At 40.5% G+C, this 9,877-nt stretch overlaps 1 pseudogene; it reads left to right on the top strand.

The window, feature by feature from the left end:
- Positions 1-8,885: 8,885 nt before the first annotated feature.
- LOC111554638 lies at positions 8,886-8,984 on the top strand (annotated as a pseudogene).
- Positions 8,985-9,877: the final 893 nt, after the last annotated feature.

Raw genomic sequence — 9,877 nt, 5'->3', positions numbered from 1 at the left:
GTCAGGACCCTCAGCTATAGGTCTGTTGGAGATTGCTTGAGGTCCACTCCAGACCCTGTTTGCCTGGGTATCAGCAGCAGAGGTTGCAGAAGATAGAATATTGCTGAACAGCGAGTGCACCTGTCTGATTCTTGCTTTGGAAGCTTCCTCTCAGGGGTGTACTCCACCCTGTGAGGTGTGGGGTGTCAGACTGCCCCTAGTGGGGGATGTCTCCCAGTTAGGCTACTCAGGGGTCAGGGACCCACTTGAGCAGGCAGACTGCCCCTTCTCAGATCTCAACCTCCGTGTTGGGAGATCCACTGCTCTCTGCAAAGCTGTCAGACAGAGTCGTTCGCGTCTGCACAGGCTTCTCCTCCTTTAGCTGAGCCCTGTCCCCAGAGGCGGAGTCTACAGAGACAGGCAGGTTTCCTTGAGCTGCTGTGAGCTCCACCCAGTTGGAGCTTCCCAGCGGCTTTAGTTACCTACTTAAGCCTCAGCGATGGCGGGCGCCCCTCCGCCAGCCTCGCTGCTGCCTTGCGGTTAGATTGCCGCAGACTGCTGTGTTAGCAAGGAGGGAGGCTCCGTGGGCGTGGGACCCTCCCGGCCAGGTGTGGGATATAATCTCCGGTGTGCCGGTGTTACAGCGCAGTATTGGGGTGGGAGTTACCCGATTTTCCAGGTGTTGTGTGTCTCAGTTCCCCTGGCTAGGAAAAGGGACTCCCTTCCCCCTTGCGCTTCCCAGGTGAGGCGATGCCTCGCCCTGCTTCAGCTCTCGCTGGTCAGGCTGCAGCAGCTGACCTGCACGGATTGTCCGGCACTCCCGAGTGAGATGACCCCAGTACCTCAGTTGAAAATGCAGAAATCACCAGTCTTCTGTGTCGCTCGCGCTGGGAGATGGAGACTGCAGCTGTTCCTATTCGGCCATCTTGCTCCTCTAACCTATTATCTTAATTTTTTCATTATGTTATATTACTGAAATACTTCACTTTTGTGCTCAAAATTATCTAAATTTGGTCAGTGAAAAGCTCTTTAGAGCTGATTACTGTGTCATTTTGACATAGCCCCATCAGATTTTGAGCACTCCTTTAATTTGTGGCACAACACCAAAACTTTGTGGTCAGAAATACCGCCAGCTTTTCCTGCTCTAATCCTAGAATTAGCATTTCTCCAAGAATCATTAGTTCCTTTTAGAAAAAAATGAAATAGTGTTTAGATGTCAGGACCTAAATACTAGCTATGCTTCTTTCTATCGGATATCACTACCTTAAGTCCCTTGCAGTTGACAGAGCTGGGAAATAAGTACATCTACCACTACATCTAATCTATATCTGTGTGTCTGTATTTTCTATAATCCAATCAAACACTACAGAGTTTTTCCTTTTCTATAGAGATTCTACATTTTTAACTTTCTCTTCCCACAGAAAGAACTCATTCTTTTGTTCAGTCTTCTTATGCACATTCAATTGTTTTAGAATCATTTTAGAAACTCAGAGAAACTCATTACATATAATTTATAGCATTATGCTAAATTTCTACATGTTCCTGGGACTATGTAGGGACATTTAATTTTGTTCTATTTGGTCTGTCTTTCATGTGCCAGTGACATTATTTTAAGTATAGAGCTGTTGTAGTAAATTTAAAACTACTAAAATTATTATATATAAATATTTTATTTAATATTCAATTAGTAAATTATAATTAAATGTTTTAAATACGTTTAAATGTCTAAAGATTTTAAAATAAATCTAAAATTATTAAAATGAAAAATTTGTTCAAGTCTACCTGCATCCTTCACAGGTGTGTGTTTTCATGGTTTCCTCAGGAAGGCTTGTCTTTCCTATGTTCTCTTTTTATTGATGTTGTAAGTACAGGGTTGCCTTCCATTATACTTCCCAACTGGTTATTGTTTGTAAATGTGATTTTTTTATGTTGGTTACATTTTCTGTTACTTTACTAAATTATTTTACTTGAGTTTTTTATCATTTTCTTGAATTGTTCATGTATGATATCATATGATCTGAAAATGGAAGTAATTTTGTTTATTTTTCAGTTATATTTCTCTGTCTTCTTTTGCCAAACCACATTGGTAAATATCTCTATTACTATGTTGAATAGTAGTGGATAGTGGCCATCCTTGTCTTGTTTCCGGTTTTAGTGGAAAGTTTCCAGTATTTCCCCACTAAGTAGGTGAGATGTTGAGTTGAGGACTAATCATGTTAAGGAAGCATTTCTTATTGCTTCTTTTTCCACAGATGTTGACAAAGTGGTAGAAAGAATTCTCTAATCATGTTAACACTTCCTTAGCATGATTAGAGAATTCTTTCAGCCACTTTGTCAGTATCTGTGGAAATTATTATGTTTCTCCTCTTTGTATCTATTAATATGCTGAATTATCTTAAAGAATTCCATACTATTGAATTATCATTGGATTCTTAGAATAAATCCTGTTTGGTTATAATGTATCATTTTCTTAATATAATGTTGAATTCTCTTTGCTAATGTGTTTTCTAATTCTAGTGACTGTCTCACTGGTAATTTTTGTATACATATTCATGAATAATGGGTATTAAAAGTATAGTTATCAAGATTAAACCTAATTTATATAAAAAAAAATTTGGAAATAGCTTGCCATTTTTCTCCCTCCAAAAAATCCATACTGCATCTAGTATTTGTAGGTTTGATAAACAAACAGATACTAAGCCTGATCACTCGTTTTCTGATTCCACAGCAGGTTAGAAATATCAAATTATAGTTTGAGAGGCTATTAGAGGTAGACTTATTGACTAAAGTGACAGGTGACTCAATACATGAAAGTGTTAGTTTACTTAATGTGGGAGAAAAATCACACTACACCCATCCATGGGCCCATCCTTATCTTATAAAATAATGCCAAAATAAATAATTACCATGTCTTTTTATGAAAAATAGAAATGTATACTATGTGTTTGGAAGTGTCAATTTCAAATGGTTACAATTAAAATATCTCAGTATTTTAAAAGATATATTCCTAACAGTCTGGAAAACATACCTATTTAGAGTAAGGGTTCACCAAGGTTGACACGTCATATAGCAAGCAGAGATAATCAATGTGCATGCTGTTACCAGTGGAGCTGATTATATGGACTAGTAAAGTACAGAGCGGGAAAGCTGCACAGTGGGAAAAGCACTGGCTCATATTTTTGTTGTTTATATTCTTCATTAATTATTTCATTATTATTTTTCCATCTGGTATCCTTTCCTTTTGCCTGAAGAAGACCCTTTATTATTTCCTATAGGGCTATTTCACTAATGATAGATTATCTCAGGTTTTGTTTGTCTGGCAAGGTTATATTGCCTTTCTTTTTAAAGCATGTATTCAATGGGGATAGAAGTGTATGCTAGGTTGGTGATTATTTTCTTTAAACACTTAGAGGAAATTCTCCCATTGCTTACTGACTCCCATCTTTTCTATTAATAAGTCAGCTGTCAGACTTAAATTGTCTTCTGTTTTGAATGTTTTTATTTTGTATTACATATTTATGTGACGTTTTCTTTATATAATTTTTACCTGCTTGATATTTGTAAAGCTACCTAAATTTGTTGCTTGGTATCTTTAATTGCTTTGAAAATTATTAGCGATTATCTCTTCAAACATAGATTTGCCCTATTTTAAAATCTATTCTCCTTTTGAAACTCCAATAACCCCATGTCTCCCATATTTATCATAGTATTTTCTGCATTTTACACTTCTCCCCTTCTTTCCATGTATCAGCATAGGCAGAATAATTTAATTTCTCTAAAGAAGGGTGTCACAACCCAGGGTTGGATGGAAGAATTATATCCTGAATGTCACTACCCCTGTTGCATCATTCTTGGTTGAGTGACTATCTCAGACTTGCACCCTCAAAGCCAGCCTTGACTCATCTCTTACCCAGGGTCCCTCACATGTAATCATTCTCCAGGTCCTGATTTCATTACTACACAAACTTTCCTACCTTCTTTTTTGATCCTGATTCTTATTTTCTCTTGTCTATACTATGTTAATAGATTCCAGTCTTGTATTTTCATCCACACTGCCTTACTAATTCTAATATGTAACTTCTATATTATTCTATAGGCAAATTGATTTTAAGTCAGAAATAATCATTTATACTTTTTAAAGACCTAAGTTCACACCAAGCCAATAATTCAAAATTGCCATTCTATTCCATACCCAACTCCTCTCAACACATCCCAGGTTTTAGCTAAACTAAATGTTTTGCTTGTTTTTATTTATTTATTTATTTGAGACGGAGCCTCGCTCTGTCGCCCAGGCTGGAGTGCAGTGGCCGGATCTCAGCTCACCGCAAGCTCCACCTCCCAGGTTTAGGCCATTCTTCTGCCTCAGCCGCCCAAGTAGCTGGGACTACAGACACCTGCCACCTCGCCTGGCTAGTTTTTTTGTATTTTTTAGTAGAGACGGGGTTTCACCGTGTTAGCCAGGATAGTCTCAATCTCCTGACCTTGTGATCCGCCCATCTCGGCCTCCCAAAGTGCTGGGATTACAGGCTTGAGCCAGCGCATCCGGCCCTAAATGTTTTGCTGCTTATGCATACTTTCTGCTTTCCCTGAATTTATTCTGCTGCTTCTCTCTGGGCTGCCATGGGTTAATTTTGCCTATTACTTCACTGCCCAGAAACTTTTCTTGACTTCTTACAGCTTAATGAATCCCAGCTCTCCAGTCAGGTTCTCCAGAGCAGTCCAGCATAACTGCTTAGCCCTTTGTTCTTTTATTTTCCTACATGTTCCCTACATCACCTTCTACCTCTAGAATGCTTCTACCTCTCGTCATCTGTGCACCTATTTTAATGACAGTCTTTTTCCTTGAATGCTTTTCTACCACATTTGTTGTGGGAAAGAGAGTTTCTGGGATGCCAGTTGAGTTGGTCTCCCCTGTGTGAGACACCCATGGGAAGCCATGGGCAGCCTCTGAGGAGAAAAGTCTCCTTATTGCCTTCATGTCTTTATGCCCCCAGAGCATAACCACTCAGCCGCATTCCACAGGTTGCTCGGGGAATAACACTCCCTTGAAGCACTGGAGTATAATCAAACACCTTGGCTCCTCCTGAAACCTGCTCCCACCCGTTTCAGTCCCGATAAGTTAAAGATCTTAAGTAGTTTAGACACACGCCTTTGCTCAAGGAAATTCACAGAAAATGCCACTGCTATACATCTTATCGAATGACTCACAAGTTCTCCTTCACTGATTAATCCTTTTCCTCATCCCTTCCTCACCCTTCCATCTGCCCTAAGAACAAAGAGCTTGTAAACCAATAAATTGGGTGGAGGCCAAGAACTCGGGCCGTGAGCAAGCTTCTGACACTCTGGTCCCCTGGACCCACATTTTAAACGCTTACTCTGTCTCTTTCTGACTCTTTTGTCCCTGCTGGACTCAGGGTACCCGCTGGGTGGTGTGGGGCTGGTTTCCTCAACATTTGTCTACTAAAATTATATTCACTTCTAAGGTCCACTTCAAATCTTTCTCTCTCTCTCCCCCCCTGCCCCCTAACCCCCACCGCTTGCCAACAGTGTTTTTACTGAAATCCAACTAGTTATAACTCATCATGAACTTTATTAAATGTTCCTGGTACTTCCTCTGCATCAAATGTTTATGGTACCATATTGCACTCAGTTATTTCAGTATTTAAAATTAAGATTGCCAGAAAGTAACAGTAGGTTAATATTTTTTGTAATGTAAACGAGGGAGCCGAGCAAGAAGACACGAGGCAGATGAGAACAAAGGCAGCCTTTATTGGGCTCAGGGACGAGGTTCACCGGTCCTCTAGGGGGAGGGCTGAGGAAGTCTCACTCGGGGCGGGTATCGGGGGCCTTTGGTATGGCGAGGTAGGCGGGGTTTGTAGGTATCGGCTTTCTTGAGGTAGGTTTTGATTTCTGGGGATAACGTGTCCAGGAGCTTGTGCAGAGCTCCTGGCACAAGCTCTTTGGCAGGCGCAGGTGCAGGCGCAGGCTTTTTTCGCGCACTGAGAGTCTTAGCAGGAAGTGAAGGGCAGGAAGTCCTAACAAAGGGCCTGCCATGCTGGGTGATACTGCCATGTTGGGTCTAGATTCCTGCCTAACATTTTTGAGGTTTATTTTTCTCTCAGGTAAAAATCTAGAAGTAGTGCAGAACTAGATATTGCGGCTTAGTTTCTCAGAGCTCTTAGAGACTAGGATTCCTTGCCTCCATGGCTGTCATCCTCATATCAGATGATAACGTGTAAGATGGCAGCTAGAGCTCTGATCACTATGCACAAATTTTAGGCAGCAGAACGGGGGAAGATATAACACAATAAGGTGACAAGAATGCAATCCAAATGTATTTTTAAAATAAACTATGTAAAAGTATAACATACAAGAAAATGCACACATTTTAAATTCACAATTAGATTACAGATATCAGCAATAATCAAGACCCAGAAAATTCTCATGAATGCAGAAAAGCTTTTTTGGTTCTTTTGTGGTCAATTATCCCCAACCACAGCTCATACTAATAGAGAAAATAAGGGGAAAACATCAAATAATCTCAATGTATATTTTCAAATAATTTGACAAAATGTAATGCTCTTTTTGAATAAACTTCTTACCAAACTAGGGAGAGAAGGAAATGTCTTCAACTTAATAAAGGGCATCTGCTGCCCAGAGACCACACTGCTGCCCTCCAGCTCCAGGGGAAGCCCATGGCAAAATTTCATGTGTTCCTTGTATACAAGCGACATCCCAGATTATAATTCTCTGCTAAAATTTAAGAATTTAAAAAACCCTTTTCTAATAATGGCCACTATTATTTCTCCCTTACCCCTAATGTGACTCTCTCCATATCCAATTTCAGTAAAACAGTAGCCTCTGAAGGGAGACAAATTAAAGAGCCCATGAATTAGTTGAGGAGCAATTAAAAAGCCAGCCATATAGAACCACCAAACAGCCCTTGGAATTCGCTTATTTTTGTCATTCCCAAAAAGTCTGGCAAATGGAGACTTTTGCATAACTTACATGCTATTAATGCAAATTTACAACCTATGGGGCCCATTCAACAGGCCCTTCCCTCCCCTGCAGTGATTCCTTGAGATGATCTATAATTATTATTGATTTAAAAGACTGTTTTTATACTATTCCCCTAGCAGAACAGGACAGACAAATTTGAATTTACAATACCAGCTATCAATAATGAGAGGCCAATTTGCTGATTTCATTGGAAAGTGCTTCCTCAAGGGATACTAAACAGTCCTACCATGTGTCAGTATCATGCAAATCAAGCTTTGCCCCCCCAGTAGAAAAGAAATTCCTGATTGCAAGATTATTCATTTTATGGATATTTTATTAGCAGCCCCAAAGGAGCCAGTACTTGTAAATTTATATACCTCTGTTGTAAAGAATACATACCTAAGAGATTTAATCATAGCATCTAAAAAAGTACAGATGTCTTCTCTTTGGAAATATCTTGGGTACATGCTAACTTCCCAGTCAGTAAGAACTCAAAAGGTTAAATTAAATACTAGCAACTTACATACCTTACATGATAATCAAAAATTATTGGGTAATATTAACTGGCTTTGCCCCATCTTGGGCATATCTACTGATAAGTTGCAAAACCTGTTTTCTATCTTAAAGGGCAATATAGCCCTGGATTCTCCCAGGTATTTGACTGCTGCAGCAAAAAGGGAAATTGAAGAAATACAGCAAGCTATTTCCCAAAGGCAAATGGATTGCATGGACACCCAATATTCTGTCCAGTTGTTTATTTTTCCCACTAAATATTGCCCTACAGGGTTAATAGGACAGATGATCCCAGGACTGCACTTTTTAGAATGGGTTTTTTGCTCACATACTGGGACTAAAACACTCTCTCCCTATATCCAGCTACTTAGTAAAGTCATCTATTCAGGCTGCAGATGATGCAATCAGTTGCTAGGTTATGACCTTGATGTCATAAGAATTCCTTTGAGCAAAAGGCAATTTGAAGCAGTATTGCCCCTATCTTTAGATCTTCAGATACCACTCACTGATGACACAGGCCATTTAGAACATACCCTCCCTGCTGACAAACTGCTTCAGTTCTTATCTGGTACTCCTGTAATTATGCCTACAAAAGTAGTTCTCTCCCCCATACCTAATGCTTTAACACTGTTACTGATGCACGGGTAAACATGGAAAAGTGGCCATCTGGTGAAGACCATGTAATTCCCTCACTTGATCTGGGTTTACTAGCACTCAAAGAGCTGAGGTTGGAGCCTTAATATTGGCTTTGGAGACTTTTTCTGCTCAGCCCATCAATATTGTTAGTGACTCTGCTTACTCTGTTTGTTTGTTTGTTTGTTTGTTTTGAGATAGTCTCACTCTGTTGCCCAGGCTGGAGTGCAGTGGCACAATCTCGGCTCATTGCAACCTCTGCCACCCAGGTTCAAGCGATTCTCCTGCCTCAGCCTCCCAAGTAGATGCGATTTCAGGCGGCTGCCACTGCACCTGGCTAGTTTTTGTATTTTTAGTAGAGATCGGGTTTCACCATCTTGGCTAGGCTGGTCTTGAACTCCTGACCTCATGATCCACCCAACTCAGCCTCCCAAAGTGCTGGGATTACAGGCGTGAGCCACCATGCCTGGCCTTACTCTGTTTATTTATTGCAGAAGCTTGAGACAGCACTAATTAAGTCTACTCTGGAGCCAGCCCCACATGCTCTTTTTCTCTGACTTTAGCAATTGCTAGATCAACATACACATCCTATTTTTATCACACATATTTGAGCCTACAGCTCACTGCCTGGCCCATTGGCTTACAGCAAGGATCAAGCAGACCTTCAGGTTATGACATCACTGCTTGACCAAGCCACCCAGTTGCACCAATTTTTCCACCAAAATTGGAGAAACTTAACTATAACAATTTCAACTTTCCCAAGGACTATACTTTCAGGGATCATTTCTATAGTTTGTTACTAGAGAAGTTTCTCTGAATGTGTAGAGCACTGCTTAATTTTGTAAATGTAGATGATAAATTTCAATCAGCTGTAGAAAAGCACTTTGCTAAAACCTCTCAAGACATAAAACCTGCAGTTTTATGGTAAGATGTAAACAGTAATGAATGGTGTGGTCCAAATGATTTGCTAACATGGGGAAGAGGATATGCTTGTGTTCATACCCCCTGAGGTCCTCTTTGGATTCCAGCACGATGCATCAAACCATCTTATGACATGGCTAGGACCCAACCCAGTACCAGAAATGAAGAAAATGACCCTACAGGACTCGCAGCCCCAGACAATGTGGCTTCTGTGGATGACACAGGCCCCAGACAGAATGTTGAAGAAGACAACTCAGAAGGCAAAGCAAATCCTGCTTCAAACACAAACACCATTCACTCCAAACAATTTATTCCTTTTTATTCTCTCATTTTGCCTACAACCGGTACCTGCTACACTCTATTGGGCTCATCTCTTATATCCGCCTTTCTTCTGCCCTGTTGCTTTGACAAACACCCCCTTCCCAGCTTCTAACAATGTGACTACTTAGCTGAGAGGGATTAACATACCCGTAATGGGGTTCCTTAGTAACAGCACACATCAAACTAGATTGCCAAGTAACACCACAGGTCACTCCTTGATTGGCAAAGAATGTTGCTAATTATACTCATGTTTGTCTTATGTTATTTACTAATTCTAGGATGCAAAGCTGGAATACGGGCAGTGACCACCACGCCTGACAGACCTGTTGCTGCACACATCTGTACTCTCCAACAAAACCTGATGCTAAAAACAGAAAAGGGGGAGATGTCAGTCAGGGTGGTGGGAAAAATTGTCAGAGGAAATTATAGGAAGGAGAAGCAAACCTCCTTTGAAGGCAGGAAGGTTTTGTAACAGTCTCAGGAGAGAGTTATGGCTGAAAACAGCCTAATC

Source organism: Piliocolobus tephrosceles, chromosome 6 (genome assembly GCF_002776525.5).
Source record: "Piliocolobus tephrosceles isolate RC106 chromosome 6, ASM277652v3, whole genome shotgun sequence".
NCBI lineage: Eukaryota > Metazoa > Chordata > Mammalia > Primates > Cercopithecidae > Piliocolobus > Piliocolobus tephrosceles.
Note: the sequence above shows the minus strand (reverse complement) of the source record. Positions and strands in the feature narration are given on the sequence as shown.